This window comes from Leuciscus leuciscus (genome assembly GCF_965113295.1).
Source record: "Leuciscus leuciscus genome assembly, chromosome: 4".
NCBI classification, from domain to species: domain Eukaryota; kingdom Metazoa; phylum Chordata; class Actinopteri; order Cypriniformes; family Leuciscidae; genus Leuciscus; species Leuciscus leuciscus.
In genome coordinates, this window is record NC_138728.1 from 44,172,421 (window position 1) to 44,198,918 (window position 26,498).

The 26,498-nt window shown below is 36.0% G+C and overlaps 2 long non-coding RNA genes across 3 annotated transcripts in view; both read right to left on the bottom strand.

Annotated features, from left to right (window-relative positions):
* LOC309496186 overlaps positions 1-25,757 on the bottom strand; it is an 89,545-nt gene extending 63,788 nt beyond the window's left edge. Inside the window, exon 1 of the long non-coding RNA XR_014205043.1 lies at positions 25,678-25,757. This is a non-coding gene — a long non-coding RNA (uncharacterized lncRNA). The remainder of the gene's footprint in view (positions 1-25,677) is intronic.
* LOC309496140 lies at positions 14,554-18,308 on the bottom strand. Of its 2 annotated transcripts, XR_014204963.1 has the most exons (8): positions 18,133-18,308; positions 17,940-17,989; positions 16,555-16,603; positions 16,379-16,450; positions 16,193-16,274; positions 15,896-16,098; positions 15,370-15,753; positions 14,554-15,277 (listed from the first exon to the last, which is right to left on the bottom strand). It is a non-coding gene; the product is annotated as an uncharacterized lncRNA (long non-coding RNA). The 2 variants fall into 2 exon arrangements; XR_014204964.1 differs by having other exon boundaries at positions 16,379-16,603.
* Positions 25,758-26,498: the final 741 nt, after the last annotated feature.

A 26,498-nucleotide genomic window follows, 5' to 3' on the forward strand; every position in this document is an offset into this window, starting at 1 on the left:
GGCCGGAGCGCTGCTCCGCCTCCTCGGGTCCACAACACACCATGCCGGAGCTCAGCTCCGTCTCCTTCAGCACCAAATATTGTTATTCCACTTGAATTATTTTTCATCTCCTGGTAAATACATGGCATATGAGACTAAATAATTAGCAAGACTACACAGAGACACCCCGGCTACATGGAATTATCAGACGTCATAATGAATTAATCCCTGCGTTCTCTGGTTCAGCACCCCGCCCACCAGCGACGCTACCATGGAAACCCGCGAACGGCTAGCAAAGTCAGTCTTTTAAATTCAACCGCCCGATGGGCTCATTGTGCTGTCTAATTCTTTATCGAGCATACGTGAGTATTTGGGTTAATTTACCTCAGATAAATAAGATACGTAATTATTCAAACACAACCTACAACTTCATTTTCTAATGTGACTAATGTAGCCTCGCTCGCACTGTTTAGTTTTTCATTTGATTTGTCTGCTATATAGCTGCCAACTCTCACGCATTCACGCTCTCACGTGACGCCACACATCCATTTTCTCACGCACAGTAAAATCGCAAAGCAAAGAGGACACGGAGACCGACAGACAAGACAGAGCAGGATACTTATGTTATAAAAAATAATCTCATCTCTCAGATTCTGTCAATTTTATTTCGAAATTCAAGCAATAAATACCATTTTGGCGCTTGTAAATGTGACGTGACAGTTCCCATAGCGTCACGTGAACGGATGATCTCTAGCTAATGAACAATGTTAAATACAGTTGTTGTTGTTATAATAAAATAAAAAAACGCATTATGTCTGGGCTGATTAGGTGAGGTTTTTTGTTTGTTTTTTGTCTTGAGAAAAATGAATGCCTATCTTGTGTAGCCTACCTAATATTTATCCAAATGAGTCAATATTGAATCAAATCACAAGCACTGAACTGAATTGAAATCATAAAATTTGTGTCAAGCAATACAAAAAGCAGCTTATCAGAAATTGTACCATGTAAACAATATAAATTGTTGTTACTAAACCTAATACAATTCTGCTTGGTTACTAAAATGTTCAGATTTTTTTTCCCATCAATTTAATATTTAAAAATAAAAAATGTAAAATATTTTTAAATATATTTAAAAAGTATATAATTATAAGAATATAATTATCTAACATCTGACTAATTCAAAATTAACCTCAAAATATTAAATGCTAAATGGTGGTTATACAGTGGTGGACAGAATTAATGGCACCCCTGGTAAATATGATCAAAAATGGCTGTAAAAAAATAAATCTGCATTGTTTATACTTTTGATCTTTCATTCAAAAAATTCGCAAAAATGCAATATGAAATAAATGTTTTTCTCCAAAACACGTCGGATACAATTATTGGCACCCCTTGAATTTTTTACAAGTAAAATATCACTGAAGTATATTCCCATTAATATTTACCTTTATTTAGCACACCAGGGTGACTAGGAACATGAAATTGTTTAGCTATGACTTCTTGTTTCACAGGAGTTTAAATATGAGGAAACACAAAGGCCAAATTTCTTTAATCATTCATCACAATGAGTAAAACCAAAGAATATAGTTCTGATGTGCAGCAAAAGATTGTTGAGCATCACAAAATAGAAAGTGACTGTAAGAAAATAGCTAAAGAATTGAAAAATCCCCATTTTGACCATCAGGGCAATAATCAAGAAGTTCCAATCAACTAAAGATGTTACGAATCTGCCAGGAAGAGGACGTGTGTCTATATTGCCTTAATAGACGGCGAGGAGGATGGTTTGAGTGGCCAAAGACTCTTCAACAATCACAGATGGAGAATTGCAGAGATTAGTTGAGTCTTGGGGTCAGAAAGCCTAAAAAAATGTATCAAACAACCCCTAAATCCCCACATGTTGTTTGGGAGGGTTTCAAGAAAAATCCTCCTCGCTCCTCCAAAAATAAACTCCAGCATATTCAGTTGTCAGACACGACTGGATCTTCAAAAGGGACCGGATTCTGTGGTCAGATGAAACTAAAAAAAAGGGCTTTTTGCCAGCAAACCCAGCAGATGTGTTTGGTGCAAACAGGGATGAAGAATACCCCATGCCTACGGTTAAATACACTGCTGGATCTTATATGTTGTGGGCCTGTTTTTCTGCTGGAGGTCCTGGACTTCTTGTTCAGATACATGGTATTATGGATTCTAGCAAATACCAACAGATAAAAAATCAAAACCTGACTGCCTCTGATAGAAATCTTATAATGGGCCGTGGTTGGATCTTCCATCAGGACAACGGTCCAAAACAAACATCAAAATCAACACAAAAATGGGTAACTGAGCACAAAATGAAGCTTCTGCCATGACCGTCCCAGTCCCCTAAACTGAACCCTATAGAAAATGAGTGGGGTGAACTGAAGAGAAGAAGCACCAACATGAACTTGTGAATCTGAAGGATCTGGAGAGATTCTGTATGGAGGAATGATCTCTGATCTCTGGTCAGTTATTCTCCAAACTCATCAGTCATTACAGGAGAAGACTCAGATCTGTTATCTTGGCAATAGGAGATTGCAAAAAGTATTTAATAACAGGGTGCCAATAATTGTGGCCAGCGTGTTTTGGAGAAAAACATTTATTTTATAATGTGATTTACCCCCCACTTTCAATTCTTTTACTTCAATGAAAGGTTAGATTTTTGCAAATTTTTTGAATGAAAGATAAAAAGGATAAACAATGCAGATTTTTTTTTTACAGCCATTTTTTATCTTATTTACCAGGGGTGCCGTTAATTCTGACCACCACTGTATATAGGCCTATCTAGCCTATCTAGCATTACAAAACAACCAACCAATATTTTCAAACATGTTCAATTTCATACGTTTTCCAAGGGTAAAATCCGTTGCCTGCTTGTTAACATTAAGGTAAAAAATTATAAAAAATTGTAAAGTATTTATCTTTGTTTGAATAACTACTCAACCTTACCGTACAAATTAATACGGGAAAAATAGCCCCTTTGGTGTAAAACACATTAAGTCATTTTATGGCGCGATTTTTAATGATGACCACCGTAAATAAGGGCTCCCCCTCCCTACAAAAGCCAATTTAACCACTGCCGGTGTGATTGTACGTGCGAAAGGGTTAATAAAAAATAAGAACAAATAATTAAACTGCAAGCATTGAGATCTTCGTAATCGTAACCGAATCGGGAACATCTCTGTTGATACCCAGCCCAAGGGTGAACTAAATTAAGTCAAAGAGGAGAAAAAATAAATAAAAATCTTACATCGATAGTTACAATCCCAATGTTGATACCAGTAAAATCAGCATAAATTAGATTTCTTCTAAATATTTACATTAATTGTTAAGACATAATATATATATATATATATATATATATATATATATATATATATATATATATATATACTGTGTATGTTATTCACTATATACAGTATATATTTCATATTATATACAGTATATGACAATATTTTTTTGTATGACTGTGCCTTTATGTGTACCCTAAGTGTGGATTTGTTTTGAGTGCCAGACCCTCGAGGCAGTGTTGACGATTATTGGAGTGTCAGAAGATGACGGCATGCTCATCCTTTTGGACAGTGAGTTGGAAGACTTCACTGTACAAAGTCATTTTTACTCTCGCAATATTAGTGACTTGGTACAGCAGCTTCCGATTACATTAAAAGTCCAGCACGTTAATCATCATGTGCTGAGACTACAACACCTGGAGCAAGTTCAGATCGTGGATCCAGTTGAGGACGCAGAATCCCTGGATCCAGTTGAGAACGCAGAATCCCTGGATCCAGTTGAGAACGCAGAATCCCTGGATCCAGTTGAGGACGCAGAATCCCTGGATCCAGTTGAGGACGCAGAATCCCTGGATCCAGTTGAGGACGCAGAATTCCTGGACCTAATTGAGGTGGCAGAATCCCTGGATCCAACTAAGGCCGCAGAATCCATGGATGGTGAAAACACTGAATGAGGATTAAAATTTGTTTGTGTCATGATCATTGACTTTTATTTTGATTAGGTTTTGTTTTCTAAAGTTCTAATTAATTTCTATTTCTGATTGTTTGTTTGTTTGTTTTTATTTATACCGCCCTGTCACTGAATGGCACATCAGGGACCAAACGCTGCATATTATATATCTGTATCATGTCTTATAAGGTGTAGTGGATTTTTCCCTAAACCCAACTATTTAGAATAAAACTGTTGCGTCTACTCATCGACACAGAGCGTCTACAAATCGACACTTAATAAATAAATCTGTTGCGTCCACTCATCGACACAGAGCGTCTACAAATCTACACTTAATAACCTTTATACTCCAGCTCTTGCGTCTTCAGTCGACAACTGGCCGAGTCTCTTACCCTAACTTACTTGCTTCCCTAAACTGACCTGCTGCGCAGCAGAAATTAACAGACAGACATCAGCAGAATCAGAATCAGAATCAGAATCAGAAAGAGCTTTATTGCCAAGTGTGCTTGCACCCACAAGGAATTTTTCTTGGTACTGAAGCTTCCAGTGCACATATACAAATACAAATACAACAAGAAACATAGTAATACAAATTCTAAGAATAAAATATATAAAAAAAAAAAAAAAATTGTATAAAAAGTAAAAAAAGGGGTCACAGTTGGGTTTAGTCTGAATAAACATTTACAGATTATGAACATATTTACAGTATGTTGAGTAGTATGAATTATAATATAAATATAAATATCACCTGAGTTAGAGAATATTACACTAGACAGTGGGAGTCTAGTGCATGTTACAGATTATGAACATATTTACAGTATTTTGAGTAGTATGAATAATATAAATATAAATATCACCTGACTTAGAGAATATTGCACTAGACAGTGGGAGTATTGCACTTACAGGCATATGCATTGGGGGGCATGTTAAGTGTTCAGAAGGGAAATGGCCTGTGGAAAGAAACTGTTCCTGTGCCTGGATGTTCTTGTGGCCAGTGATCTGTGTCGCCGTCCTGACGGTAACAGTTCAAACAGGGGGTGACCAGGGTGAGTGGAGTCTGTGATGATTTTACCTGCTCTCTTCCTCACTCTGGAAGAGTACAGGTCCTGGAGGGTTGGCAAGGGGGCACCAATAATCAAATGTCCTCTAAATGCTTTAATAACGGCCAGGAGATCTTCCCGAGCAGTTCTCAGGGAATCTCTCCCAAGAAGCAAGGCCGGAGGATCTCAGACAAATTCCATTGAGAATCCCACCGTAAAACACATATACAACAGTTTTTATAGAATCGAGAAAACAAATAAGACTAACATGTCACCTTCAATATGATTGGTTCAATTGGTTCAATAGCCCCAACCTTTTTCCTCTGTCACTGGCACAAGCAAACTGTTTTAATGATGACTTCATTTGTTAATCACAAGATTCTAACAGACTGTCTAGTTTCATTTCCCAAACTATGTCATTTTTACATACATACATGCATACGCACACAGTCAAAGTTTTCCATTGGTTTTGTCACAGTACATCCTGTTCAAATTGTTAGATGTTAAAGTTATAAGGTTAGATGTTAGAAACATGGTTAGTTTAATCAGTGTTGGGCAGTAGCGTCGCTACAAGTAGTGACGTTACTAGCTTAACTACATTTCTCGATAGCGTGGTGGTAGCGTCGCTGTTTTCTGAATCAAATAGCTTTTCAGTAGCGAAGCTCTTTTGTTGATCAAGTAGTGCGGTAGCGTCCACTCAAGCTGAAGCTACATTTTCTGAAGCACAAGCTCAACTCGGGCGCCGCATCATTAACATCGCGCAACATCAGCATCACACGTGCACACGGAACGCACATGTAGGAAACCTTGTGAATAACGGCCGTTTCAGACCGCAAGCGCGAGCAGCGCGAATTGTTTTCGCCGTGCATGTTCAATGAGTGCATTCACACCGCGAGAAGAAGCAGCGCGTGAGCGTCAAGCGAGCAGTAGTGAAGCTGAGGGTTTCGGCGCCGAGTCTATTTTTCATTCACCATTGAGCTCACGCTCAATTAAAGTGAAAGCACACTTTTGATGGACAAAATAAATATGATTTCACACTAAAAGTACCTAAAATGCACATTATTTGCATGTGTGTTTTAACAAGAACTAGAGTAGACTATGTCAGAAATCAGAAAGACTCAAAAATAGAAAATTTACCCTTTTAAACTTGTTTTTATTAATCAGTTTGGGTAAAAGTGGTGTTTTATAAACAAAAATATATAGAAAATTAATATTTGTGTGTGCTGTAGTGTAAAGTGGTTAAAAAAATGAAATCGGAATCGGCTAAAATCTGTATCGGCAGGTCAAAACTCAATGAAAAATCGGAATCGGCCTAGAAAATTGTAATCGGTGCATCTCTATAATCTTTTTGATTGGCTGGTATCAAACATTATCACATAATCTGATGTTTACCTAGATGTTTTATTTATTTATTTCTACATTTACCGTAGTATTGTCGATGGGTTCAATGTTTTTTTGCCATGTTGGTACTGTTTGGAGCAGGTTTTAATTCTTTTGTGGTTTGAGCTGAGTTGAGTTTTAAATTAACGTACAGTTAGTCCTGCAAATGTGCCCAAGTCTAAATTGTGCATACAGGCAAACACATGTGCACATGCATACGTACACATACAGATGAATACACACACACTCTCGACACCTGGTTTTGTTATTATGTGGATCACGTTTTTTGTTTGTTTGTTTTTGCTGCCAAATTGGTTTGGAACAGTTGTTGAATAAACAAATGAACTTAACAATTATGCTTGCCTATCTGTTTGACTTACAGTTTTATTGATCACTGAGATAGCATTGATTTGAAATGTAATTTAAAAAAATAGCTTAGATGTAGTGAACTACTTTTGCCATTTTCCTGTAGCTTAGCTTGCTACATTTTCCAGGGTGGTAGCTTCAGTGTAGTGAAGCTTCATTTAATGTAGAGTAACTGTTAGCTTAGCTCACTACATTTTCCAAGTAGCTTGCCCAACACTGAGTTTAATATACAGTTTAAAATTTCCACGACAAAGGGTATAGACGGAGAGTTATCAAATACAATGAAAATCTGGACAAAATAATACAAATAAAGAAACTATGTCATTAAGAGTGGAACTCCATGTACTCCGCTCACTGAGGTTATAATTAAACAGGTTTTATTAAAATAGGAACAAATGGAACAAACCAAAGTTTTCAATATATTTTATCTGATTATTAAATAATTCCCTCCATCAATTCTACTTTTATGTAAATGCTGCGTGACTTATATGTGTTTTAATGGGCGCGCGCTGAACATTCGAGTTGCATTTGAACTGGAGCGGAGGGCGTTACCATGGAAACGGGGCGGCAGCTCAACTGACACAAACAATAACTCCGTCTCTCACTGTTGTTTTCACTACTTTCAGGTTAGTTTAGTCCCCAAACTTACACAAATAGTACATACAAATGCTTCTGACATGTAAATAACACGCTTCCGTTGAATATTTACTTTATAGAAATGATTTAGTGTCTTCGGGAAAAGTCCGCTAGCATCTCAACCGTTAACTGTTTATTTTATTTTATGGATATCAATGGAGATGAAGAGGAGATGAAGAGGCTTCACAGAACCGTTTTAGTGAGGAAAAAGCTTATTTCATGAATCGACTGCCTGTCCACTATAATCTTCAACACGTTTTGAGCTAAACAATACTTTTGTTGGGAATGATAGGCTATGTAGATTTTACTATGATAAAAAGGTTATTTTATGAGAGAATGTAAAGAAGGGAAGGTAGGATCCATTTGCGACATTACCATAGTATTTAATAGTAATATTGAGTGATATTGTATATGGTCTAAAGAAAGTATAAAATACAGATGTTTTCTTTCTTTGACTTTCAGGTTTTACCAGTTATGATAAGACTTGAATTGTAACTGCATGTATTTGACGCTGATATTATGCATTTTAATAAATAAAAACAACATGAATTTAATTATAAATATTTGTATGTTGTTTAAAATAAAGCATTAAGTGTTGTGTCAACTGCTGTCTGCTTAATGATGATGATATAATGCTTTGTCATGAATGATGGTATACAAATATTTGTAATTAATTAAATATGTATTAAATTACAATTAAGTTTTTAGTGTAATCTTAAACTCTGACTGGATTCTGACAATTCGCTCAAGGAAACGTGTAGATTCGATGTAAGTAAGATATTCATTTATAATCCTTTTGTTTATTTCATGCTACTAAAATAACAATGTCTGGATTTTCTAATGCGTAAAAAGCAATTAACTAATTCATAAATGGTTCTTGTCATAGCCTACAATAATGACATTGTTTGGTTGCCATCCTGAGGGTAAGAGAGAAATAAAATACAGGTAATATTTATGAATGTTGATTATGAAAAATTAACAGAACATAAACAAGGGCTTTTGTTTCCTCTTTTGTGAAAGGCTGAGGATGTTGGTGCTAAAGCTAGCATGTGCTCCACAGTTGGACATGACTAATTATTGAAGTGATGTTTAAAAAAATATCACAATAACAACTTTTAGAAAACTAAATCTTTTATAAAATTTGAAATATGAACAAACAAACATTTACAAGAGTTAAAAATGAAACAAACACAATAAAAACAAAAACACTTTCAAGTGAACAGGAAATAACCATTACTACTAAACTAACTTATTAATATAAACTAACTGAACTACTACAACTAAATGAAAACTAACTGAACTACTAACTTAACTTCTAGGCCTACTATTTAATGAAAACTGATTGAACTACTAAAACCTTAACAAAAAATGAATAAACTAAACAAACTAATACTACAAATAGAAAACCATGATTTTATTCTTTGTGAATTCTTTGGTTGGTTGACACAGACACAAACACTTAAAGGAGTCATGCATGGTGTTCATTTGTTTCTTTTAAAGGCAGCAGTGAACTATTAACTGAACTATTTGAACTGTACATTAAACTAAACATTGGAACATTTATTTTTATGTAATTTATCCACAAAGTGTGCAGCTTTTGTCACTGCAGTGTATCTTTCTGGGCTTCTGGGAGAACATTTTCAGAGCCTCTTGATATGGGAAGTCAGAAACTTGTTTATGCTGTCTATTCGACAGAACATTCATAAAACCAAAAATAAATCTTAAATAATTTCCTTTTCCTTCTTTATGTGCTATCTATCTATCTATCTATCTATCTATCTATCTATCTATCTATCTATCTATCTATCTATCTATCTATCTATCTGTCACATAAATTGGTTGTCTGGGAGGGTAATGCTTTGTAAAAGTTAAAAAAAATTAACATATCTCTTTAAAAAAAATAAAATAAACGTATTTATATCTTTTTAAAATTGACTTTTGCAAATAACCTTTGTTAAATGTATAGAAGTATTTGTTAATATTAATGGACCAGAGCTTAAATAGTTTATATTTATAAATACTAACAAATATATTGCTCATTCATTGTTCGTTAATGTTAGATACATTTATATGATACATTTTAAATGGGCTTTTTTTGTGAGAAGTTTTTTTTTTCTTCTATGATGCATTTATTGGAGAGAATAGAGCTTTCGGCATTGTAACGATAATCACTTCTGGGGAATAATTAACTCAAATGAAGGGGAATATTCATGAGTTTATGAATATGATTTGCTTATCGTCTACACAGATTAAATTACCCAAAAAGGGAATATTTGATCAATTTGTCAAGGTAACTTTTACCAGAATTAATTTCAGTTATCTAAACATACTGTTTGTCCCGCAAACTCTATGTAAGACTTCCTGATCAAATACCAATAAAAGTACCCTTCTTACAAACTCCAAGAAATATAAATTTTCTGGCCGTGAACATTCATTTTCCTGTGTTTATAAAACTAAACTACTCAACGTAGTAAATAATAAAAGCTTTGTAGCTAGGATCGTACTTCTCATTGACTTTGTAATATGAGCATTTTAGACAGAAGCAATAAAGAATATAATGGTTTTTAATAAAATGAAACTACGGATACAGAATTCTACATTTACACACGATAATACATGTAGGCCTATATACAAACAGTAAAAACAATACAAGACACAAATAACGAAAATGGGAGTGAGAGGAAGTAAAGGTGCGAGAATCAAGAGAGGAAATGAGAGAGAATGAGCGAGCGAAAGTAAAAAACAAAATAATATAAAATGTATACTTTAGTTTTTACAAAGAAAGATTACACTTGAATTGTTGTTGTAATTGTAACCTTTTTAATAAAAAAAATATATTTACAAGGTAGATGTAAACAAACTATTAACACTCTGGGGTCTGAGGGGTTTTTGGGGTCCTTGAGATGTTCTGACATGTCCTGACATTTGTGCTTTTTTCAGTTGCTTATAAACATATTAATGGCAAAGGTATAATTACACTCTATTTAGCACAAACAGGGCTACCATAATATGTGAGCAACATGTATGTACATGTTTGTATTTTTGAGAGAATAATGTTTATGCATGGTTATTGAAAAAACTAAAAACTAAAGTTTCTGAAATAAGGCCACAAAACACATACTAAATATGTGACAATAAGACTTTTGACTAATGGATGTCGTTGCCTAGAGTTTTTTTCTTCAAAATGATGTGAAAATCATCCTACCTAATCATTCACATAACACAATACATTGATTTAAATCTTGTAAAACACTTTTTGTTTGTAAAGGCAATATGCGCAAGGGGTGTCAACCATTCAACAGCATCATGCATATGTAGTGGTTCACACCTGATGAGACAATGGGGCCCGCATACTTAATGAGCCATTCATTCAGGTGTGTCACCTATAGCCACAAGAAAGAATGCAAGAGCAATATATATACAGTATATATATATATATATATATATATATATATATATATATATATATATATATATATATTCTACCAAATTGGTTCACAGTTGGAAGCATGTCAATTTATTTTTTTATATTTTTTTAATATATAGTACTAGTAATTGTGCAGTTAATTCTCATACTGTATTTTCAGTTTTGGAATATGTATCCTCTCCCCAAATTTGTCAATAATAAAACACAATAAAAATTATTTAAAGAAAAGGCTTATATTTACCTTTTAAAATTTGTTTACATCTACCTTGTAAATATATATTTTTTTATTAAAAAGGTTACAATTACAACAACAATTGAAGTGTAATCTTTCTTTGTAAAAACTAAAGTATACATTTTATCATACATATTTCAAACTTCGAATATAGCCTACATTGACAAAACATACTATATTTAACATATTAGCAAAAATTGGCAAACAAAAGCTTATTTGAGGTGGCAGATATTTTACAGTAAAAATGTGTAATCTATCCAAAACTAATCAACGAAATGTTGTCTTTCATATGTCTGTAACATAGGTCTTTCGTTTTTATTATAAGGAATATAAATGTTAATTTGCAGTTTAATACGTTGCTTATACAAATACATTTTATTTCAACATATTTCAGTAGATTTTTACTCAGTATAGCAAAATAGTTTGCTAAAAGCAGATCATTCATTCACACACAGAAACGCAATTCAAATTTAAACCGTCTTTTTGCGAGTTGTGGTAAACAGCGCATCGCTGCCGTTCATTCATTCACACAGAAACACGATTTACTTGAGAATGAAAAAAAACTTACTACAGTATTCCATCCGTTGCTCCTCGAAATACCAGCACTTCTGAGGTACGTTTTCCATTAGTATTATTCCTCACAGCGCTGCGAGACAGTGTAGACAAGTACACTGATCTGATTAAACTTGTGTTTTCTCGAGCTGATATGTGGGCGTTCACAGTTTGTATGGGATCGTCTCAGTCATTTGCGTTTGAATAGCGCGCGCTCTCCGTGGGCGTGGCCGATTATAACGTAATGAGCTGAGATGAGCTCGACTGGAATCGCTCTCTTTTAATACAGATTTCACAAGATGAGAATATTTGTTTTTTATATAAATTACTTCATTTAAAAGAAGAGAATTCAATCTTCATGCCTGTGTGTCTGTATGCCTGTTTGACTGAGTATTCGCTGAGTTATTGTTCATTTTCGGACGCGTTTCAGAATGGACTTCACTGGCAGAGAGAAGGCAGAACTCGCTTCGTGTTTATTTTTCTTTATTTGGCAAAAAGCACAACACTTTGTTTTTATTGTGAGTATACACAAAAATAATACACATTTAACAGAATCGATTGATGTATGAAACTCCTATGGAAAATCAAAGTCAACAGAGTATTTATGAGTTTCTTTTACACTGATAAAAAAAAGCGAGCTGGTATCGCCGGCGATACCGTAGACCTCAGGGGGTTAAAAGGTAAATATCCCTAAAAAGCCTTTTCTTTAAATAATTTTTATTGTGTTTTATTAGTGACAAATTTGGGGAGAGGATACATATTCCAAAACTGAAAATATGAGAATTAACTGCACAATTACTAGACATGTTTTCCTTGGATATTATACAATTTGCAAGCACAATTTGTGGAAAATAAATAAATAAATGAGATGCTTCCAACTGTGAACCAATTTGGTAGAATATATATATATATATATATATATATATATATATATATATATATATATATATATATATATATATATATATATATATTCTTTCTTGTGGCTATAGGTGACACACCTGAATGAATGGCTCATTAAGTATGCGGGCCCCATTGTCTCCTCAGGTGCGAACCACTAAATATGCATGATGGTGTTGGATCGTTGACGCCCCATCCGCATATTGCCTTTCCAAACAGAAAGTGTTTTGCAAAATTTAAATCAATGTATTATTTTATGTGAATGATAAGGCAGAATGATTTTCACATAATTTTGAAGAAAAAACTATAGGCGACGACATCCATTAGTCAAAAGTCTTATTGACACATATTTAGTATGTGTTTTGTGGCCTTATTTCAGAAACTTTAGTTTTTAGTTTTTTCAATAACCATGCATAAACATTATTCTCTCAAAAATACAAACATGTACATACATGTTGCTCACATATTATGGTAGCCCTGTTTGTGCTAAATAGAGTGTAATTATACCTTTGCCATTCATATGTTTATAAGCAACTGAAAAAAGCACAAATGTCAGGGCATGTCAGAACATCTCAAGGACCCCAAAAACACCTTAGGCCCCAGAGGGTTAACCCTCTGAGGTCGAGAAACGCGCCGACGCGTTTTGCTGGATTTTTTTCACATAGCAGCAACATAAACTTAAATTACTCCATCATTTATGGTTATACAGAAAAAAGAAATATAAAAAAAGAATCTGTGATATTTCTACTTTTGTATGTGTCCACTTACAATCAAATCAAAACATTGTGCTTTTGTAAAATAAAGAAAATAAACAGGGTGTGCGTTCTGCCTCTCCGTCGCGGTGAACTTTTTTTTCTTGAGCACGTCTATAAACTGAAACAAAACTCAGCGAATACTTGTCACACATTTATGAGCCATATACCTTTATGCACATTTAAGTGTGTACTTTTAAATGATCGGATTCAAACTGAAAACAAATATTCTCTGTTTAAGTAATTTGTATAAAACCAACAGGATGTCCAGTATCTCAAACACTTGCTAATTATTTTTTAATTCGACACGCCCACTCGCGCAAAAGTGATTCACATGCAAATCTCCACATGGAACGCGAACGCCCTCGTTACCTCAAACACAAAACACCAAAACACTTCACAAGTCTCTGCTTTTCGTCGAGTTTGGAAGACGCGCTGTGAGCTTACATTGGATTTAACTCAGAAGAAGAAGAACGCGATTTGAAGACAAGAAAGATGTAAGGTAAGAAATTCTTACTTATTAGTTTATGGTATTGTTGCATAAACTTCACATTGTAGTTGAACTGTTGCTAGATATATGGTGAATATTATACTATTTAGACCCGTGTTTACTGTTAAATACTGTTTGTGGATATCTGCTCAAACATAGATATGTATAACCATAATGTTTAATATTTTGGAGCGCGATCGCGTTTGAATGTAGGCTATCATATTTTGGAGCGCGCTGTGGGTTTGAGTATCATATTTTGGAGCGCGCTGTGGGTTTTAATGTATCATATTTTGGAGCGCGATTGCGTTTGAAAGGAAAAATGCACCAAACATTAGGCTTTATGTTTTTACTATTATCTCATTTCATATCATCATAACGAATGGAAACATTTGAAGTAACATATGATAATCAATATATTTTTCTCTAGCGTAGTTGTTCTTGAAATCTTTTGGAAGATTTAATTTATTGTTATTATTATTTTATGCAGCACCCCAGATAGCAATGAGTCGGCGGCCCACCGTCGGCGCTCCGGCGGCAGTAGAAGCGGCAGAATGGCGACATCGCAAACACGTTGGACGGCGCACCGCCGGCGGCAGCCGCTTTTTAAAAGCGGCAGCCGCCTTCCTACCGCCTTCGTTCCGCGGCCGGCCCGCGGGCCAACCGCCGTCCCGCCGCCGTTATATTTAAGGCGGCCCTTCCGCGGCCCGCTGGAGGCAAGCGCTATTTTCGAGCGATCTGCCGCCGCTTATTCTGGCTATATATAATATTTAATATTTATAGCATGCAGTTTATCAAGAATAATGATTGCTCAAACCATACAAATATCCATTTGGCATTTTTATTCCACATTTCAAAGTACATTAACTGTCATTTAAACAAGATGTGTCAGATCACTGAAACATAACAGAAAAATAAATAAATCAATATACAAACATGCAGGTTTCTTATAAAATTTTGGTAAAAAAACAAACAAACAAAAAACAGCCTTACAAGCAAATTACAACTCTTACAATAATTGTTCATATAAAGAGGACAGCTCTAGGGTGAAAAAAATTACCTGTAAACATTATGACAAGTAAAGAGAATACTTGATACGAAATAATGTGCAGGATACCAAATAAATCAAAGTATGACATCACATTTACAAGCCATTTCTAACAATAGGTTAAGTGGTAGTAATTTATAGTAAAGATCTGGAGTAGAATAGACCATTATAACTGCAATGCTGATCTGTGGCACAAGGACTTACAAGCATTATTTGAAAAAAGAAAAAAAAAGAAAGTAATTTCCACAGTTAGTGAGTATAGTGTGACACTTCTGACTTCTTTAGGGGTCTTGATGTTACTGACTGCAAGATAAAGAAAGGATTCCAGTTGTCAGTGATTCTGGGGTGTCAGTAGTCAGCCTAAGTGGTCGGCTGTGGGTCCCTCTCAGCTGTGCGGTGCCTTTTTCTGCCTTCACGGTCAGATGCTCCTTTCAGGTAACGCGAAACGTTAACCTAGACCGCTTCATCAGTGGCATCCTGGGTTGCCAGGTTCTTCCGGATGGCTAATTTAGAAAATACAGATCTGTCATTTCATTTGAATTGCATGAGGCCATACACATCTACTTAAATATAATTAAAAAAATATCCAACTTACTTTGAACAATGGTCTAAAGGAACATGTCTCTAAAACATGCTTTATCCCCTACACCGAGCTGAAAATCCAAAAAAGTGTTACAAATTACATTTCTCTGAAGCTTCTCATAAATAAATAAAAAATGTGAAAGGCTAAGGATTCAGACTGTAATATATGCAGTATACAATCTTAAATTTTACTTTTTAGATTACTCTATGGCTTTATAATCAGCAAACTTACAAACTGTTCCTGGAGCTTTTTATCCTGCTTCAAACTGTTGTCAAGACACGGCAAATCTTCCTGGGTGTGTAGGGGGAGTAACAGATCCCCTGACAGGGATAACTCCAACAGACACAACATCGCCAAACTCTGCAAGACGTCACAGCATAAGGGTCTGATCTGCACCTACAGGGTTTCCCAGAATAAAATAGTCAGTCCTGGTCCCTCAACTACTAAACTATGACATTTATATCTAGGTCTACTACATGTACAGGTAGCCCCAGTGGGAATTAAACCAACAACCACAGGTGCTGTTTGCAAGTTGTACCTGATTGCCCAGTGCAAGCAAACGTCTTCAACATTGTTTGTTGAACTTGCTTCACCTGCTCTTGAAGTAAGCCGCTGTCATCCGAAGCTACAAAATGAAAGGCATATAGTAATTTTGGACTTACATCACACACAAAAAGTACAATTTAAGAAACAGTGCAAGTTCTCACCTGCTTGTGCATTGCTTTCCCTCAGGGCTTGGTTCTACATTTAAAAAATAAAATAAAACAAACAACTAAAGGCACTATTTGCAATACTGTTAAAACACTGGACATTAAGACATAGGGCTAGAATATACCTTCACAGCTGAAAACTTCATGCTTGACACGAGATGCCATTGGAGTACAAGGGCCAACAATAGAGCAATGACTTTCTCCTTCCTATTGATAATCATTGACATGTAAAAATATGTTTGAAGTTATTGCATACATTTAATGAATTGGACTTAAATGTAACACTTAGTTAAGCGCAATGTATTACATACCTCCAGAGTTTTCACCCATATGCTGCCAGGGTAAATTTGCTGCCGGGGGAGTAAAGCTTAGTACTTGATGAGCTGGGGGTGCAAACATAACAGCTTTCATTTCAATGCAGAGTATTGCATATTCAGTAATGAAACAATAATTGAACTGTGCAAAGCTAATGAAATGTACAACACACCTCAACACCTTTCATCCAGAAACTGCTGCAGCGAATCCCATCAAGTGTCCTAGTGAAAAACAGATTATGATTAAAGGATTCATCATCTTAAAGTCAGCATAAAATCAAATTTTACAATTTGTATTTTTATATGTAATATTGTAGTGTTTATGTAAATGATTAATCTGTGCACTTCATTTTTTATTCATGTACCCTTATTAAGGGTGTCACGATTCTCCAAATCCTCGATTCGATTACATTTTCGATTCTAAAGTCACGGTTCGATTCGATTCTCGATTTAAAAAAAAAATTTTTTAAAGCACAAGCTATGCCATTTTTAGACTTTTATGCAATATAATAATATCTGACCTTTGTTCGCAATGTACCACACACTACATTGTCAAATTTAAAACGTTTAACAACAACATAATGTAACAATAACTTATATCTTAAGTCAACTGGAAACTTAAACAATATAACCTATTACCTATTATAGTCCCGGGGCTCCCTGGACTCCTCAGAGCAGTCACAGGCGAATAGCACGGCGTTTTAAATTGGGTTCCCACAGCGTTTGCAACGCAGTACGAGAGAACGTCCTCGTAAGGGAACGTACTTGGTTACTTGCGTAACCTCGGTTCCCTTAGAGATAAGGGAACGAGTAGCCTACTGCGTTACCTTGCCGTGCTATTTCGCTCATATCCGGTACTTCGCTTCAGTCGATTTAAACCTAAAGTCCTTTGGCGAGTTTTCTCTGAATTCATACACTTCAGCCGCGTCCAAATTGCCGCGCTCGAGGTTGGCAGGGCGCCAAGCGCTCCCATTGGACCGCACGCCACTGCTAACTCGACATAGGTTCGACGAGTTGCCGCAGCACAGCCAGCTCGCTCAGACGAGCTACAATGCTCTCGCTGTGCAGCTGCAATGCGTTTTAAAATAAAGGCTTCAATATTCTCGAGAAAAGGAGTTTTACCTATTACAGGCAAGCCGAGCTGACGTGACATATGGGGCGTGGCAGCATCGACGATTCCATTTTTTAATTCGATGATCGAGATTGAGCATTAATTTCGATCGATTTCGATTTAAAATCGAAATCGTGACACCCTTAACCCTTATAATCTTTAATCAAATACGTTACCCTTCCCTCCCCCCTCGAAACGACTTCTCTTCCTGTCATGTGCAATGGCGTGAGGGCGTAGCAACTCCCCTCAAACCATTAGTCTGCTATAAGCAGAGATGGAGAGGAGGAGCGCTAGAGTAAAACCCTGCTCCTCTATTCAATATTCCCTTTCACTTGGAAATACGTCACAACACTGGAGAAAAGTCGTTTGTAACTTCCAGTTCATGCCAACTTTAAATAGAAGCAATAGTTTCCAAGACAAAAAAACTTCACAAATAACATCACTTACTTGTACTCAAACTCTTGGCGGATTCTGGATTACTGGGGAGAAACCTGGTTCTGAGAAAGAGGAAACAGAAATTTGATGATAATAATAATAATAATAATAATGAATGAAAGATTCTGTTATCCACAATAAACAGACAAATAAATTACACAGATGAAATAAAGGAAAATCAAATGTACAAGTCAGACCCATTTACCTGCTCCCTTCATGAACTTAAAATGATGTTTCTCCCAGGTGCTGTGTGGAGGTGTGCAGCGGATGGCTAAATTGTTCCTTTGTCTTTTTTGCGGAGGTTAAATGGGGGCCAATGGCACATGCCCTTCGCTGAGCCACTCTTGTGGAACCACTGCAAAGATCCTCCTTGTTGATAAACTGAACAATGTGAAGCATCTAAAATAGAAGATACATTAGCATAAAGTATACTTTTTGATAAAAAAAATTTCAGGCAAAATCAACAACATTAAAATGCTCACCCCTTCGAAAAAGCAGTAATTTTCACAAGTGGATCAACAGAAAACCATGTTCAGACAAACAAAATCATATAAACAACCTATATACATTGTTATTTTTGTAAGAAAACACCAAAAGTTAAACTACTCTTTCTAGATGTAAAGTTTGGCTACCTACTGTAGCTAGATACATTTAATTTAACATGTAACGTTAGAACATGCTTGAACTCAGTGTGTAAAAAAGGTGAAACAGCATGTGGTAGCGAACACTGTAATCTAGACTAGCAGCTTAATTATGTTTAGTTAGAAAACAACACAAGTTATACTGATCAGTCTTTCTTGTCGTGAAGATTTTGCTAACGTTACCATTCCCACCGCAGTTCAGGAACTGTAACGTTAGTTAATTCGACTGACCAATACTATCTTAAACCACATGTACTCACACTTGTATAAACATACATAACAGTTAAACATACTTAGAAGAAGAAAAAAACTCAACGCCAGGAAGAAACTAAGTAACGTTAGCCTAGCTATGTCAGAAGCATGGCGGAAACTTTGCAAACAAGGCTAACTTACTTTAGCTTGACTAGTTACGTTAGGCAAGAACAGATTTTAAGAAGAAGAACTAAAAACAATGTCAAAAATGAGCATAGTAATATTGCGTTAAACAAAAAGGAAAAATGTACTTACTTAAAAGATCGTCTCTTCCCTCTCTCCAAATACTGAAACCGTGTGACGAGACGAGTAAATCTGCTTCAGTTTTTTAGGTGCTGCCCCTCTCGACCGGTGGAGGTACTTCTCTGTTTGTGCTTTTAACACTTTCTTAAACATTTGTACAGGTCGCAAAACTCGCAATTGCAAACTGCAAAGTAATTCCTTATACATGTAAAAGGTAAAATAAATAAAAAATTGAGCTTGTAAAACAATGAAAGACATAACCACAATTTCCTGGAGTGACAGAGAGACAAAATATTTATAAATATTTCACTTTATCCTTCAGGTCAAAACAGGGATTTTCATGTTTCTCATAGACATTACCATGGTTGCAAATTAATAAAAAAAATATAAAGCAAACCCAAGATTTTGGCCAAGTTGCAGATGTCTTTCACTGTTCACTGATTTCAAGCATTGGTGAAAAATCTAACTTCATCCATTTATTCTGCTAAATTGTTCATACCATGAATTAAATATTTATTTTAAAAACTAATCAGAATCAGAAAGATATTTATTGCCAAGTAAGTTTTACAAAAGGAATTCTTTTTGGTCTATTGGTGCATCTCAAATTGTGCATAAATCAAAGAAATGTAAAGAATTGTCACCTTAAGTGAATAAAATAATTCTATATATTTTACATATTATCGCTTCAGAGTTTCAAAGTAATTTAAATGTAATTTCCTAAAGCTTATCATGGAATCAGAGTCAAATCTGTTATAACCCCTAATGGCTTTGGAGCAACAAAAAAAATTGATATAATTCACATAATAATTATAATCGCTTTAAATGTGAAAAGTAGTTAAGATGCTGTCAGTTTCACTCATGGCTGGTCGATTTCAAAGCGGCTTGCCGCCAGCCGGCCGCGGTTCATTTAGACGGCGGCAACCGCCAGAGAGAATGAAGTCGGCGGCCCGGCGGCTGTTCGCCGGCGGCATCTCGCAAGAAATGGGAGTGACGTATTCGGCGGCAAACGTTTCATCGCCGCCAGCGGGCCGCACCTATAGCCGACAGCTTGGGGCTGGCGGCAAAAAGAAGCCGTGCCGATATTTGTTGCTATCTGGGACTGTGTAGCCTATGCCTACAAGGCCTATATTCATGTTCATTATATATTGTTGGAAACGTGTGTGTGTGTGTGTATTCTGTGAATTTTAAAAAGAAATTTTAACCAGAAAAATCTAAAATCTATTCCCAAAATCGTGCAGCCCTATAGTTTCTCTTGATATCAGTATGTTCACAGTTTTTTTCTTTTTTTTTTCTTTCAGGGACCAGATGCAACTGAGTCCTGCTGACTTCAACATTCACATGAGTCTCTGTACATGAACATGGTAAAGTGAAAATCAAACACCTTGGAAATGAAAGGTATGTTTTTAGGAATGGCACAAAGGTCTCTGTCTTTGGATCATTGTTTTCAATGTGCTCTTTTGTCATTTGTTTTTTTGGATTGTGTTGTGTTGTAAATAAATCCAAACAATCTAAAAGCCATTCTTTTTTAAATCTCCTCATTCTTTGTGCAAGGTTGCTCTGAATGACAGGGCCTGATTGCTCCTAATAGGGCAGTTAGGGGAGTGTTTCTTTGTCTTTCTCAGGTGTAAAAGCTTACATATTCATGAGATGATCACGCCCCTTCGCATATGGCTTTGTCACACAAAACACGTCTTAGAAATTTTAAATCAATATATTGTCTTATCTGAATGAGCAGTCAGGGTGATTTTCACATAGTTTTGGAGCAAATATTCTAGGCTACGTCATACAGTTTTCAAAAGTCTTGTGAAGAAATAATCAGTATGGGTTTCATGGCCTTATTTCAGTGAGAATTTTTTTTTGTATTTTCACAAACCACGCATAAATGTCATTATCTCAAAACTACAAACTTTTACATACATGCTGCTGATATATTATTGTAGCAGAGTTTGTGCTAAATACAGTGTAATTAGACTTTAGCCATGAAAATGTCACTAGTAACAGAAAAAAACACAAATGTCAGAGCATGTCAGACCACCTCCAGGGCCCAGAAAACAGCTCAGACCTCAGTCTATACTGATATTGCGCTATTCCCACTCTCTTTTCAATTGTATATTGCATCTTGCCTGTGCCACAGAAAAGTAGTTGCAACAGACTTAGAATTCAAGCCATTTGTATTCATGATTTTTCTTTTAATACAATTTCTTGGAGAGCAAAACTATTCAAAATCTTGACTTGTATTGCAAACACAACAAAATAACCACTGACCTTTTGTGTCTTTGAACTCAGTCGCAAAGTGGATCCACATCCATAATATTTCCCCCTAACACTCTAACAACCTCACAAAAAAGTAGTTGGAACAGACTTAGAATTTAAGCCATTTGTATTAATTATTTTTCTGTTAATACAATTTCTTGGAGAGCAAAACTATTCAAAATCTTGACTTGTATTGCTTTACACATAAGAATAACCACTCAACTTTTGTGTATTTGCCCCTGGTTACAAAGCGGATCCACATCCATAATATTTCCCCCTAACACTCTAACAACCTCACAAAACAGTAGTTGCAACAAACTTAGAATTTAAGCCATTTGTATTCATTATTTTTCTTTTAATACAATTTCTTGGAGAGCAAAACCATTCAAAATCTTGACTTGTATTGCAAACACAACAAAATAACCACTGACCTTTTGCGTCTTTGAACTCAGTCGCAAAGTGGATCCACATCCATAATATTTCCCCCTAACACTCTAACAACCTCACAAAAAAGTAGTTGGAACAGACTTAGAATTTAAGCCATTTGTATTCATTATTTTTCTTTTAATACAATATCTTGGAGAGCAAAACCATTCAAAATCTTGACTTGTATTGCAAACACAACAAAATAACCACTGACCTTTTGTGTCTTTGAACTCAGTTGCAAAGTGGATCCACATCCATAATATTTCCCCCTAACACTCTAACAACCTCACAAAAAAGTAGTTGGAACAGACTTAGAATTTAAGCCATTTGTATTCATTATTTTTCTTTTAATACAATATCTTGGAGAGCAAAACCATTCAAAATCTTGACTTGTATTGCAAACACAACAAAATAACCACTGACCTTTTGTGTCTTTGAACTCAGTTGCAAAGTGCATCCACATCCATAATATTTCCCCCTAACTTCCAAACCTCCAGTAGTTGCAACAGACTTAGAATTCAAACCATTTGTATTCATGATTTTTCTTTTAATACAATTTCTTGGAGAGCAAAACTTTTCAAAATCTTGAACAAAGTCAATCAACACTGTTCTGCTCATCTACCACATGTGTACTTCAATCTTACAGTTACAATGTTGTTATTAATACATCATCATTGCACTGAACTGCCTTGCACTATATTTTTAAGTGCAATGATGATGTATTAATAACAATATTGTAACTGTAAGATTGAAGTACACATGTGGTAGATGAGCAGAACAGTGTTGATTGACTTTGTTCAGTGTAAGGGTGTTCAACAGAGTGACTGCTTGGGGAGAGAAGCTGTCTTTGTGTCGGCTGGTTTTGGTGAAAAGTGCCCTGTATCGTCTACCAGAGGGAAGGAGGTTGAACAGTTTGTGACCAAGATGTGAGGGGTCTGTAGTGATTTTTGCTGCCCTTTTCCTGACCCTAGACTGGTACAGGTCCTGGATGGAGGGAAGGTCAGCTCCGTTGCAGTCTGGCCCTGTCCTGTTTGGTGGCTGACCCAAATCAGACAGTGATGGAGGTGTAAATAATAGACTGAATGATGACTGAGTAGAAAGTGGTCAGCAGCTCCTTAAGCAGATTAAACTTCCTTAGCTGTATCAGGAAGTATAACCTTTGATGGGCCTTTTTCTGGATATTGTCAAAGTGGAGCGACCATTATAGGTCCTGTGAAATTGTTGATGGTTGACATAAATTGGGACATTCCAACTTCCTATTATGTTGTTCTCCTGGACCTATACTTTGCTGTATTGTATATTGATGAATCAAAATAATGGCTGATACCTTTTGACTTGTAGGTCTACCAGGAAAGCTACATAAACAATCTAAGTGTAGCCGGTTGAAATAGCCACCTGTGCCTATAAGGCCTTAGGGACAAATCAGGCCCGCTATCTCTCTGGTATGATAAATTCATTAAACCTAATGCTGCAAACTATCCTCAGGAAGGAAGAGCCCACAAAAACTGACGTAAGTGGGGTATGGAGGAGGATATGACAGCAGTACATGATTCGTACATGTTTGCTATGAAGTGGGTATAGTAAATTAGAAATACCAATGAATTACAAGTGCATGAAAATGCAAACTATGATGCAAAATATAATACAGAGTAAAAACTGATAATGCAGAGGTAGTTACAATGTTGTTGCTAGAGTACATACGGTAGTTGCTATACCAAATAAAGCAGTTGCTATGCTGGTTGCTAGGGTAATCATGGTGATTGCTAGGTTGACATGGTTTAATTGATGTTGATAGACAGATAGTTTAATTGATAGACGAATACTCTTGTCAAAGTGGTAATTCACCAGTGTGCTTCAGCATTTAATGACTCCCCAGCCTAGTTGATGCCAACTATAGTGGGTGTCCCCTTGTTGTGCTTCCAGTACACAGTTCACCTTGGTTGCTGTCCACATGAAATCCTGATCCCCTTTCCTCAGGACAGCCTCCCCTCAGGTCTCCCTACGCCACATTACCTGTATATTTTCTAAGCCAAGCACTTGGTAGATTTCACAAGAATTAGGACTTGTCCCAACTTCTTCCATTGTTTTGTTTCCATAGACCTACTGTATTGTACTCTGTTGGTGAATCAAAGGTTTGCCAGATGTGTACCATTAAGGAAAGGCAGTTTTAACAATCTAAAATGTATATTTTCTAAAAGCCTATCAATTTCTTTCAACAATAACGCTAAACAAACATGTAGTTGTTATGTCTTTAATGTACTGAAACATTAAGTTTAAGTAATAAATAGCCAAATGAATGGACAAACGTTGACATGAGGAATGCTCTGCCACTTGAGTTGCGCCAATGCACAGGTTTATCCACTTTTAAAACTAAATTAAAAACCCATCTTTTTAGCCTAGCTTTCCTGCAGTCCCATAATTTGACTTGATTGATCTGATTTTACACCTTGTGCGCAGTGTATTTCTATGTCTTGTGTGTGCATGATAACATTTTAAACCCTGTATGTTCTTTATGTTTATGTCTTTATATTTCCTTGTCTCTGCCTATCCAAACTGTACAGTGTCCTTGGGTACCTTGAAAGGTGCTTTTCCAAATAAAATTTATTATTATTATTATTATGAATACATTGTTTTTAATATCTGAAAAAAAATAAAAAAAATATCCCAAAACTTTTTTTATTATTAATTAAAGAGAAAAAGAAACACAAAATGAATAAAATAATGTTGCAATCACAGAAATTGTTCTGCTGGCTCCCATGTGTCGGGCCATTCTTTCCCACTGTCCAAAAAGGAAAGGGAAAAAGGTTAATACAACTAAATTCTTACATTGCAAACAAATACAAAACTATGTATTGGTCCTTTAGAACTGATTAAAATATTTCCAAGAGTGAATGTCCAAATAGACAAATAATAAACAAATTCAAAATTAACTCATTTACGGTCTTAGTCTGCATGTACATCTGTTTCTAGGGTAGGACCTACCATTCTGCACAAGATTCCCATTTTACCTTCACTTCCTCTTTTTTCTGAAAATACACGATACAAGGAAAATATTACTTTATTTGCAAGAGCACAACATGCAAGTGGACAGGAGTGCATTCAAAAGTGGTTACTTTATTCTAACACATAAGGTACAAAACACAAACATAGATAACGTTTGTGGTGTTGTCAGTTAATTCATTCAGATGAGTTCATTCATCTCTTTCTGCATGTTTTTCCAATACTAACACCAGACGAGGATAGAATATTACCCTTACAATTAGTCCTTGAAAAAGTACTCAGGTCAGATGTGGAACAATACTGAGATTGTGAATGCTACTGTAATATCGTCTGACACATTCCATTTGCTCACCACCACTGTTGGTCGGCTTTAACCAAATCGTTCATTAACCTCAGCCTGACTGTCAAATTTGTGCGTCTTACTTCGCTCTGGCCACAGTTCACATGCACTGTCGTCAAAATATGCTCTCAAACTTGCACCCTACTTGTTTTATGAATAGAATGTTACTTTAGTCTCTGAACTTAAATGAGAAATCCGGCAAGTTTTCCCATAGATTGAGGTCACCAACTGCTGTTGTTAAAGGAGAACTCCGGTCAATTTTAACATTGAGCTAATTTTTTTGTACATCTGGAGTGCTGTCAATACAGAGAACAACGAGAAAAATCGGTGTTGCATACACCGTGTTATCCTCTTTTTAACATTTGAACCCTGTTGACTTCAATGGGGCACGTTTTAAACCTGCTTTTAGCCTCTTAACATCCTTGATGTGTCATTACAAGTGCACAGCCAATGTGAGTGATTCCTTCAGAGGGAACGCGGGTGAATCTGACTGCAGTAGATGTGAAAGATATGAATAAAAATGGTGTATTCAGCCAGCGCTCATACCTTTATTTACATCCTGTTTTCGGTCGAAGTATAGTAATCGATTGTCGACTTCACGCGCGTGATCATAGGTAACTAAACATATGCACGTGAACTCGACAATCGATTACTATGGACATCTACTGCAGTCAGATTCACCCGCGTTCACTCCAAAGGAATCACTCACATTGGCTGTGCACTTGTAGTGACACATCGAGGCTAAAAGCAGGTTTAAAACGTGCCCCATTGAAGTCAACAGGGTGCAAATTTTAAAGAGGATAACACTGTGTAGGCAACCCCGATTTTTCTCGTTGTTCTGTATTGACAGCACTCCAAATGTACAAAAAAATTAGCTCAATGTTAAAATTGACCGGAGTTCTCCTTTAAGAAAAAAAGTAAACAAATCGGTTTTGCCTAGCTCCAGTTGCTACAGCGCTACACTCTGTGGGCATGTACATGGGGGCTCATGGACATGCCCCCAGAGTGTAGCGCTGTGCCTGGTTGGATTAGCTGCTGGCTGTAGTAACTCGAGCTAGGTAAAACCAATTTTCCCCTTCTCAAGTTTCCCCTTTTTTTCATATGGACAGTACTCGGTGACCACGAGAAATGGAGATCTGTGAAAACTTGCCGGATTTGTCCTTTAAAGCCACCCATAACAATTTGTTTGACCTTAACATAACATTTCCAAAATCATTTTAATGGCACAGAACCTCATAACCATGACAAACGGCACTTCTGCCATTTTCAGAGCAGCCAAACTCAAAACATTGCTGTCGGTACATGCCCTCAATGTTATATTCGAGTTGTGTTCATACTTTGTTGCAAAAGATGCATATTTAGTTCATTTATTCTTGTGCTTCTCAACTGTAACCCAGAGCAACATAAAGTATGCAA